Source organism: Leptonychotes weddellii, chromosome X (genome assembly GCF_054177405.1).
Source record: "Leptonychotes weddellii isolate Sample4059 chromosome X, ASM5417740v2, whole genome shotgun sequence".
In the NCBI taxonomy this organism is placed as follows: Eukaryota; Metazoa; Chordata; class Mammalia; order Carnivora; family Phocidae; genus Leptonychotes; species Leptonychotes weddellii.
Genome location: NC_138385.1, coordinates 99,282,784 through 99,293,295, shown reverse-complemented (window position 1 = coordinate 99,293,295; position 10,512 = coordinate 99,282,784). Strand labels below are relative to the sequence as shown.

Sequence of the window (10,512 nt, the reverse complement as noted above, 5' to 3'; positions counted from 1 at the left end):
AAATATGTCCACGAACTCTTTGACACATTCTTCAATAAGTGGAGTCTAATTCTTCTCCCCTTGAGTGTGGCCTTGACTGTCTTCCTTCTAATAAATACAGGTGGAAGTAATAATATATGACTTCTGAGACTACATCATTAAAGGCATGTAGCCAAAAGATGCTCAATATCACTCATCATCAGGGAAATGCAAATCAAAACCACAATGAGATATTACTCACACCTGTCAGAATGGCTAAAATTAAAAGGTCAAGAAACAAGTATTGGCGAGGATGTGGAGAAGGAACCTTCGTGCATTACTGGTGGGAATGCAAACTGGTGCAGCCACTGTGGAAGACAGTATGGAGGTTTCTCAAAAAGTTAAAAATAGAACCACCCTATGATCCAGTAATCACACTACTGGGTATTTACCCAAAGAATACAAAAGCTAATTTGAAGGAATATATGCAGCCCTATGTTTATAGCAACATTATTTACAATAGCCAAATTATGGAAGCAGCCCAAGTATCCATTGATAGATGAATGGATGAAGAAGAGGTGGTATATATATATACAATGGAATATTATTCAGCCATAAAGGAGAATGAAATCTTGTCATTTGCAATGACATGGATGGATCTAGAGGGTATTATGCTAAGTGAAATAAACCAGTCAGAGAAGGACAAATACCTTATGATTTCACTCATATGTGAGATTTAAGAAACAAAACAAATGAACAAAGGAAAAAAAGAGAAACCAAAAAAGAGACTCTTACCTATAGAGAACAAACTGATGATTATCAGAGGGGAGGTGGTTGGGGTGATGGGTGAAATAGGTGAAGGGATTAAGAATACACTTATCAGGACACCTAGCTGGCTCAGTTGGTAGAGCATGTATTTTTTTTTTTAAGTAAACTCTACCCTCCAACGTGGGGCATGAACTCACGATCCTGAGATCAAGAGTCACATGCTCTACCGACTGAGACAGCCAGGTGCCCTGAGCATGTGACTCTTGATCTTGGGGTTGTGAGTTTAAGACCCACAGTGGCCGTAGAGCTTACTTAAAAAAAAAAAAAAAGAGTACACTTATGATGAGCACTGAGAAATATATGGAATTGTTGAATTGCTATATTGTACACTTGAAACTAATACAACACTGTATGTTAACTACTCTGGAATTAAAATAATAAACAAACAAATAAATAAATGGCATGAGGCTCCCTCCTTGCCCACTCTTGGATCACTCACTCTGGAGAAAGGCAGCTGTCATGTTGTAAGGGCATACAAGAAGCCCTTTGAAGAAGTTCATCTAGCAAGGAACTAAGGCATCCGACCAGTCGCCAGCATCAACTTGTCCACTGTATAAGCCTTTTTGGAAACAGATCCTTCAGCCTCAGTCAAACCTTCAGATGCCTGTAGCCCGGCTAACATCATGACCTCAATCTCATGAGAGACCCTGAATAAGAACCAGTCCCCTAAGTTGCTACCAAGTTCCTTACCCACAGAAACTGGAAGGTAATAAATGTTTGTTGTCTTAAACTGCTAATTTTTAGGGTAATTTGTTATGTGGCAATAGATACCTAATACCCTTTCCTTGGTTGAACCCCAGTCTGGGCGTCTCCACATCCTCACTCTTTAATAAGTCCTCATCACACTGAATCACTCAAGGTTCCTAGGAACATATCTGTCTTTTACCATTACTTTCGAACATCTCATATTTAAAATAATATTTGTTTCACAAATTCCCTTATGCTATGCCTTGGATTAATTTTCACATGATCAATGTTGTATTTTCTTCTGGTATTAAAGCTTTAAACAATGAAGCATGTTGTTGGTAATCTCATTCTTCAGAGAGGAATTCCTGTAATTTTAGGGTAGTTTTAATATATTGTGTCTATTCTACATTTTCCTTCTGGACATTAAGAAGTTACTGGTATGACTTCATTCTCATAAAGCCCCTTAGACATGAAGGAGACACATCCTCCTACTTTGTGGTCTGTGGTTAAGAAAGATAGCATATGCTATATGCTAAAATTTTACAGTAGTAGTTCTCAACCCTAGCTACACATTAGAATCCCCTGGCAAGCTTCATAAAAATTTAAATCAGAATCTCTGTTGGGGTTGGGGGCAGGAATTTATATTTTAACAGGCTTCCATGTGCCTCTATTAGGCAGCCAAGATTGGGACCACTGCTTTGGATCATACCCAGCATAGAATTCAGTCCTTTAGTACCAGCTCTAAAGAAAGCACAGTGCTGGTGGTTCTGCTACTATTTAGCTATGTCATCTTAAGGAAGTCACTCTACCTCGAGAACATCTATTTTCTAAAATAGAGCAATGGTTCTAAATCTTGGTTATAGTACTGCAGAGATTTAAAAACACTAATTTTTTTGAGTCCTACCCCCAGAGATTTTAATGCAGCCATTTTGGGGTGTGCTCTGGACATCAGGATTTTTCTTTTCTTTTTGAGAGAGAGTGAGAGAACAAGAAGGGGGGAGGGGCAGAGGGAGAGGGAAAGAGAGAATCTTAAGTAGGCTCCTCACCCAGCAGGGAGCCCAATGTGGGGCTTGATCTCATGATCCTGAGATCATGACCTGAGCAGAAATCAAGAGTTGGATGCTTAACTGACTGAGCCACCCAGGCGCCCCAGGATATCAGGATTTTAAAAAGTCCCCCCTGGTGATTCCAAATATGCAGTCAAGTTTGAGAACTAGAAAAGAGATCATTGCTAAGATCCTTTCCAGCTCTGCTTCTATTTTCAATGCCAATGATTGTGGTTGACACAATTCATAATATGAAAATATTTTACACTCATGGGGGGAAGGAATTCTCAAGCTACATAGCTGGCTCTTGACATATATGTGGCATTATTCATGAGTTATTTAAAGTTATTCAATAAGGGGCGCCTGGGTGGCTCAGTCGTTAAGCGTCTGCCTTCGGCTCAGGTCATGATCCCAGGGTCCTGGGATTGAGTCCCGCATCGGGCTCCCTGCTCCGCGGGAAGCCTGCTTCTCCCTCTCCCACTCCCCCTGCTTGTGTTCCTGCTCTCACTATGTCTCTCTCTGTCAAATAAATAAATAAAATCTTAAAAAAAAAAAAAAGTTATTCAATAAGGGGCGCCTGGGTGGCTCAGTTGTTAAACGTCTGCCTTTGGCTCAGGTCATGATCCTGGGGTCCTGGGATCGAGCCCCGCATGGGGAAGCCTGCTTCTCCCTCTCCCACTCCCCCTGCTTGTGTTCCCTCTCTCGCTGTGTCTCTCTCTGTCAGATAAATAAATAAAATCTTAAAAAAATAATAAAATAAAGTTATTCAATAAATAGAATGGTTGGAACTGGAGAGGGTTAATCTTGGAACACATTCAGAGGAGTTGTTTTAGCAAAGTTGGGAAGTCAGGAGGACTAGGGAACAACTAAGAGGAGGAGATCTTCCAACACCAGGTTTCATGGATTGTGCATGAACATGGACAAAAGGCCAACTTACAAAATTTTTCCGAAACTACATACTATGATTTTTCCACGGTTGTCCCCCTAACAACCTCCCTTTTTTTTCCCCAACGACTTTATTGTCTTGATACTGCACTATGACAAATAAAGTACACATCATTTTTTTTTTTAAGATTTTATTTATTTATTTGACAGAGAGAGACACAGCGAGAGCAGGAACACAAGCAGGGAGAGTGGGAGAAGGAGAAGCAGGCTTCCCGTGAAGCAGAGAGCCTGATGCGGGGCTCGATCCCAGGACCCTGGGATCATGACCTGAGCCGAAGGCAGATGCTTAATGACTGAGCCACCCAGGCGCCCCTCATCTTTTCTTTTTATTCTTTGAATGGTGTGACAGAGGAAAAGTTGTGCTTTCATTTCTAGAAGCGGGAAGGGAAATGGTAATTTCCGTTAAGAGATACCTGCAGTAGGTGGTCTCTAAGAGGTCTTCAGTGATCTCCAGCTCCTGGTAGTCATGCCTTTGTGTAAGCTCTGCCCTTTGAGTGTGGGCTGGACCTAGTGATATGCTTCTAACCAATAGAATACAGCAAAAGTGACTGGCTGTCACTTCCGGTATTGTTTACAAAGTATTTACACACTCTCTGCCTCACCTCATGGGCTGTCTCTTAATGAAGCAAACTGAATGAGGCCAACATGGCAAGGAGCTGCCAGTGACGACCTGAGGCTCTCAGTCCAACAGCCCTTGAAAAAGTGAATTTTGCCAACAAGGAAGTGAATCTTGTCAACAACCACTTGAGTGAGCTTGGAAGTGGGTCCTTCCCCATCAGGCCTTCAGATGGGACAGGTTCATGGCAATTATGTCACTTGTCCAGACCCTAACCTATGTTTTCCTAAATATGAATTTTCCACTATTCTAAGCTGCATTTATAACTAATCGTTGTGATCTGAATGGGTTATTCCCACAGACAATTACTGCTACACAAATGTAAAAAATGATCCCCCCTTCATACACAACAATTTTTGCTGAGTTATCACCATCATCAGGGTGTTTATCATTTCTGTGGAGAGAGTAATAAGCAATGCAGCCTGTTCTTTTACATCTAGTTCCAACTTCAGTTGTGTTAAAGAACAAAAATTCAGTGGAGTCAATTTGAAGATCTGGTTGGCTTTATTAAGCGATTTGTGAATTGGGCAGCATCCCATCTAGCAAGTAGAGGGGAGCTCTGAGGAGGTGTACAAAATGGAAGGTTTCTATGGGAAGGATTGTTCCAGGCAAGGTCACTTCTCCTTAGGAGGAAGACCAGGAGATCTTTCCATGTAGATGATCTCCTCTTCCTTTGGGGGATGAAGCAGGCCAAGTGACAGATTGCCTCGTTGGTGCTGATGGGAAAATTCCTGACTGACCAGTTCCTGACTACATTTCTGGGGGAGGTTGAAACTGCAATGAGGTTAGATATTAAGCCCTGATTTGGTGTCTGGGCCTAAGTGGCTCCATTTTGGGCCTGTGGTTTTCCTTTTAATAGTTGGAAATAGGTTTTGTTTGCCAATGTCAATTGATTGGTAGTGGTTGCTGGAACTCAGTGTTAAGAATGATCATAAGGAGCCCAAATCTAGGCTCTGTTGGCGAAAAGAGCTGTGATCAGTTAGAGATTAGTTGGGAGTATAGTATATTTGCCAACAATTGCGTTGTTCTAATGTCAGTCCTGACCCAGGCACCTGGGTCGGATGACCAACTCTTCCTGGTTTGGGCAAGGAAAGTGCTGCATCCTGGCAACCCCCCCAATCCCAGACAAACTGGAACTGTTGGCCACCCTATATACCCACCCAGGTATCTTTCTGGAAGCCAGGAAAACTGGGAACTGAATGTACTGTAATACCTTGCTTCTCAAATGTGATCCCTGGACCAACTGAATCAGTATCCTCTGGGAGTTTAGTTACAGGGCAGACTCTCCTGCCCCACCCCAGACTTACTGAAGCATAATCTGTACTTTTACGAGGTCTCCTGGGGATTCATGCACATTGAAGTGTGAGCAGCTGCCCTAGAGCTTAAGTCCTGCTGGAGGATCACTGTTAATGGATCAATGGCTCCCAATCCCTTCACTTCGAACACCCAAAAATGATCACATCACCCATGTGACGTAATGTCACACACACAACCTGTGCTCTGCATAAAGTGGGCAATGGCACACTTCACTCCAGATTCATATGAAAATGAGAGGAAGGAGAGAGGCTTTTCAGAGCTACCTTGAAACTGCTCTAATATTTTAGTGACAGAGTAGTATGTTGGGGTGCTGTAGAGGGGAACTGCTGCTTGAAACTCTTGCTCCAACAGCAACTGACGCTGAGCGAGAGAAGGGGAGGTTCATTTGTCCTCTCCTGCTCCGTGTTCACCCTTTGGTCATGTGGCCAGTGGCGTCCGTCCTAAGATCCCCTGCTAGATGGCGTGTGGGGGAGAAAGGGGTTGGATTTGTAGAGAAGCCTTAAATTCCTTAGACCAGTAGTTCTCACTCGAGCATGCATCAGAATCACCCGGAGGGTTTATAAAAAGAGTAGATTAGCCGGGCACGAGAGTGGCGGGGACCGCCTGCTGAGCGAGCAGGCGCCTTACGGAGGAAAGGAGGGACGCACGGAAGAAGAGAAGGTAGCAGACCTCACTCCGAAAAGTAGCAACAGTGTAGGAAGCCGGGAAAGAGAAGGTGCCGGCGTTCCCTGAAGCCGCTCGCCCCACTTCCCACGCGCCGGTTTCCCAGGAAGAGGGAGGGCGGCCAGGGGGCGTGGCTGGCGGAGCTGACGAGGTGGGGCGGAGCGCGCGCTGGGCGCTGCCCGGAAAGCGCCTGCGCGGGCTGGCGGGGCGGTCTCGGGGGCGGCTATGTGGGAGCGGAGGGCGAGCTTCCGCAGCAGGGAGATACTCGCGAGCTCTGGTGGCGAAGTGACATTTAGTAATAGTTCATCTTTTACGATTGTCAAGTTTTACTAGGGCCTGTCTCTCGCCGTTGTGGAAAGGGTCCTTTGAAGGGGAAAAAAGGAAAGTGAATGGCGGAAGCCTTTTGCAGCTCCTCCCCTCCTGCCGGCGCGCGCAGCATGGGCGGGGGACGTCCGTCTTGCGCCGGATACGTCATCCCGTCCTGCGCACGGGGCGGAGCGGGGCGGAGTCTCTAGGTCTAGGGCGAGCCTGCGCAGAGCGTGGGAAAGGCGTGCTGTGTGGCGTCTGACGTATCTGTGGAGACATCTTAAATTTCCCTCCCTGGGCAGGAGAAAAAAGAAGTGCAGGTTTGCTTGGCTCATCGCCGGTTTTTCCGGCCCCGCTGCAGCGGGCTCCTTGTACTCGGCGAAGTGAATGTCCCGCCGCGGTCCCGGCGCGGTCCTTGCGGGTCCCTGAGGAGCAGCAGCTGCCCCCGCTCCTCCCCATTCCGGGCTCCAGCCGACCCCGCGGGCCAGGAAGCGGTTCTGTGGCGGTAGCCCTGGGGACCGGTGGCCGCCTGGCGCTACACGTGGGCACGTTGTCTAAGATTTACTCCACTCTGAGAAAAACAAAAAGCAAAAAACAAACTTCGGAAATTTTGAACTACAGCGCCCTGTGTTGGTATAAGTTTTAGGGGACCTGGACTCTTTAGCAATAGCTGCGAATATATAATTACAAGGCATTTTGTTAGTTTTAGCGCTACAATAGTTAAAATGAGGAGTAGTTGTTATTTTGAGGAACAAGTGGTTCCTGCTAACGGTATTCATTATCTGGGTCTTAACTGAGTTAATTTTAGGGATTGAACAATGGTTTTTAGAAGAGCCTAGTAACTACCCGGTATAGATCAGCTCTGCTGGGGCTGAATAAGAAAGATCTATACTGGATTATCAAAATCAGTTTATCTGTATGATTCTCAACAGTTATTTGGTTGTAAAAGACAGAATCATCCTTTTGAGAAGCCCTGTTGAGGTTACTGTTTTGTCCTTTGTGATGTAACAATTCAAACTTTGAAAAAAACCTTAGGACATTTGGATAATAGATTTACTGTTAAAGTGATTTTTAAATGATACTACATTGAATACAGATTGGAAGATTTAGTCTTCAAAGCCTTGTACAGAGTGACTACTTAAGAATCGTGGCTGCTACAACTGAGGACGTTCTGCCACCTTTGGCAATAATTTGATTTAACTTGCCTTCAAGCGCCTCAAAACTCCAGATGTTGTGAAGTTGTGATTAGAATCTCAAATGAGGATTTCCTAAGAAAAGAGTTTGGTGTAATTGGTCTGGAAATGTCAGCTCTGCTAAATGCTGCTGAATTGCAAACTAGGCAAGTTATTACTAAATTGGGAATTTCTTACCCCTAACATCTTTTCTACCTGTCCTGTAGATAAGTTCAATTAATACTAGATAACTTATGTGGAATTAAACACATAGTGCTTTGAAATAATAAAAGCACTACACACATTTTCATTTTTTGGTTAGAATGAATGATTCCATTGGCATTCTTGTTAGTAAACTGAGCTGAGAGAATTAGGGCTTAGTGAGACACTATTTAGGTGGGTAGTAACAGGATTAAGGAAGAAGTGTATGGAAAAGATCTTTAGAATTCTTAAACTGTTGTCAGTCTCCAAATCCTTGGAATTGTATAGGCATCATTTGGAGAGTGGAAGTAGAAAAGGTTACTAGTCTATACAAATTGAATCTTGAAAAATATTGGCTTTGTACCTAAATATTTTACATTTGTTTAAAAGCCCTTATTTTTTTTTCAGTTCAGTTTTCTACATTTTTATGAAGAAATATAGTCTTCAAGAACTTAATACATTCCTCAAGGGAAGAAAAAGGCTTAGAGCTATAGGAGATAAACTCAAGAGTGTTTTAAAGGACTGTATTAGGGTTTCAGAAAAGCTCAGTAAGTGAATGTTAATGTACATTACCCACCTATCTTATAAAATACAGAATGCTTTTGGCTAATGGATTTTAAGCTAACATTTAAAATTCTTCCCATAAGTTTAAATAATGGCAAATAATTCCAGTGCATTATAAAATGTCATTTTACACTCTTGTGTAAATGTATGCAATAGAATTAAATTATTTTGACACCCATCATCCATTTTTAAAAAGGGAACTAGCTCTTCGATAGTCAAAACTTTACATTGTATTGCTATTCTTTGTGGTTCTGGTTTAGGGACAGAGGGTTCCCAGAGGGCATTTGGCAATTTCTGGAGACATTTTTGGTGTCCTAACTAGGGAGTGGGGGGCACTGGTATCTAGACGGAATAGGCCAGGGATATTGCAAAACATCCAACAGTGCACAAGGCAACTCCCAACAACAAGGAATTAACCAGCCCAAAATGTCAGTAGTGCTGTACTGTTGAGAAACCCTGACCTACAGAATTCTACTCTCACTTAGTGTGGCTTTAGGAATGAAAGTCTTTTTTTTTTTTTTTTTAATTTTATTTATTTATTTGACAGAGAGAGCACAAGCAGGGAGAAGGGCAGAGGGAGAGGGAGAAGCAGGCTCTGCTCTGAGCAGGGAGCCCGATAATGTGGGGCTCCATCCCAGGACCCTGGGATCATTACCTGAGCGGAAAGGCAGATGCTCAACCGGTTGAGCCACCCAGGCGCCCCAAGAATGAAAGTCTTATTGGTTATCATTCTTTCCTGCAGCAAAAATGTGTGTATATTTAAATTTATTGAGTATCTTGTGATCATAAGGTTCTAAATGTTAAGTCAATCCAGAGAAACATTTTTTTAAAAATCATTACAGGTATCGTCTGCTTTTTGAAAGTTTACATTATGTCACTTTGCTTTTCGAAAGACTTACATTAGTACTAGTTTTGCTAACTGAAAAAACCCGTAGAGAATTTTCGCTTTTACAAAAAAGGTGAAAAGCAAAAATAGCGTTCAGCTTTTTGCAGCAAGCCCGGTGCACCCTGAGCGAGAGTGGCGCCACCAAGCTCCTTCCACGGGAATTACACCCAGCATCAGCATCTAGCAGCCCGTAGCTTTTGAACTGTTATCTGTCCGCATCTGTGGTGTATCTTCATCTATTTTGTGCATCTATTGGCGAGATATGTTCTAAGGTATCAGAAAAGCCTAAGAGAGGTGGGTTTTTTGGGTCTGGGAACACTCAAAAAATTTTCAACGTAAATTAATGGTAATTGCTTCTTCACTTTACGCCATTTTGGCTTACAAAAGTTTTCATAGGAATGCTCTACTTTCAGATAGTGAGGGAAACCTGTACAACTATTATTAGTACATAGCTGATCATAAATATCACAATTTTGAATAATTATCAAAGTAATATTTTATTAAATGCATTTTAAAAATTTATTTTTTTTTTTAAAAGATTTTATTTATTTATTTGACAGAGAGAGACACAGCGAGAGAGGGAACACAAGCAGGGGGAGTGGAGAGGGAGAAGCAGGCTTCCAGCTGAGCAGGGAGCCCGACTCGGGACTCGATCCCAGGACCCTGGGATCGTGACCTGAGCCGAAGGCAGACGCTTAACGACTGAGCCACCCAGGCGCCCCTATTAAATGTATTTCTTAATGAGATTGGGCTTTTTATCATTTAGCTTAGGTTTCCATGGATGGATATTATTCATTGCTAGAACGTGACAGAGTTCTTTCTCTCTCTTGTTTTTAGAGATGTAAAGCCAAAACATCTTGTTCATTTAAATTGAGAGGAATAAAAAGAATGTTAATATAGTAATGTCATTCAATTCTTTCTATTCCTTCTGAGTTCTGTGCCAAAAATCATTTAGTGAGAGTGATCGAGTAGAATACTGTTAATGACGTATCTGTTACATGCTCCAGTTTAGTCTGCTTTAGAAGTGAAGTACTGAAATCCCAACTTGAAAAATGACTCCTTACCTAGTCATTCATTTTCTCGGTATTGACTGTTTAGTGCTGTGGCAGTTGTGTCCTAGAACAAGACAGTGTAGGGAGATTCAGGATGGCTAAGAGATATTCCTTTTGTAGAAGCCAACAGGGCAATCTCTGTGTACTTAAGTACCGAATGTCTGGTTTAAGTGGTTGTTGATGAGTAGTTGTTGGATGGGTGGATGGAGGAACACTTGAACAAACGAACACTTTAGGATTAAATATTGTAATAATCCAAGCTAGAAATCAC

General features: G+C 42.8%; 1 long non-coding RNA gene across 2 annotated transcripts in view; it reads left to right on the top strand.

Annotated features, from left to right (window-relative positions):
- The first annotated feature begins 6,539 nt into the window (after positions 1 to 6,539).
- The window catches only part of LOC145717898 (uncharacterized), a 63,798-nt gene continuing 59,825 nt past the window's right edge, over positions 6,540 to 10,512 (top strand). For both annotated transcript variants that reach the window (XR_014141404.1, XR_014141405.1), the window contains exon 1: positions 6,540 to 7,705. This is a non-coding gene — a long non-coding RNA (uncharacterized LOC145717898). The remainder of the gene's footprint in view (positions 7,706 to 10,512) is intronic.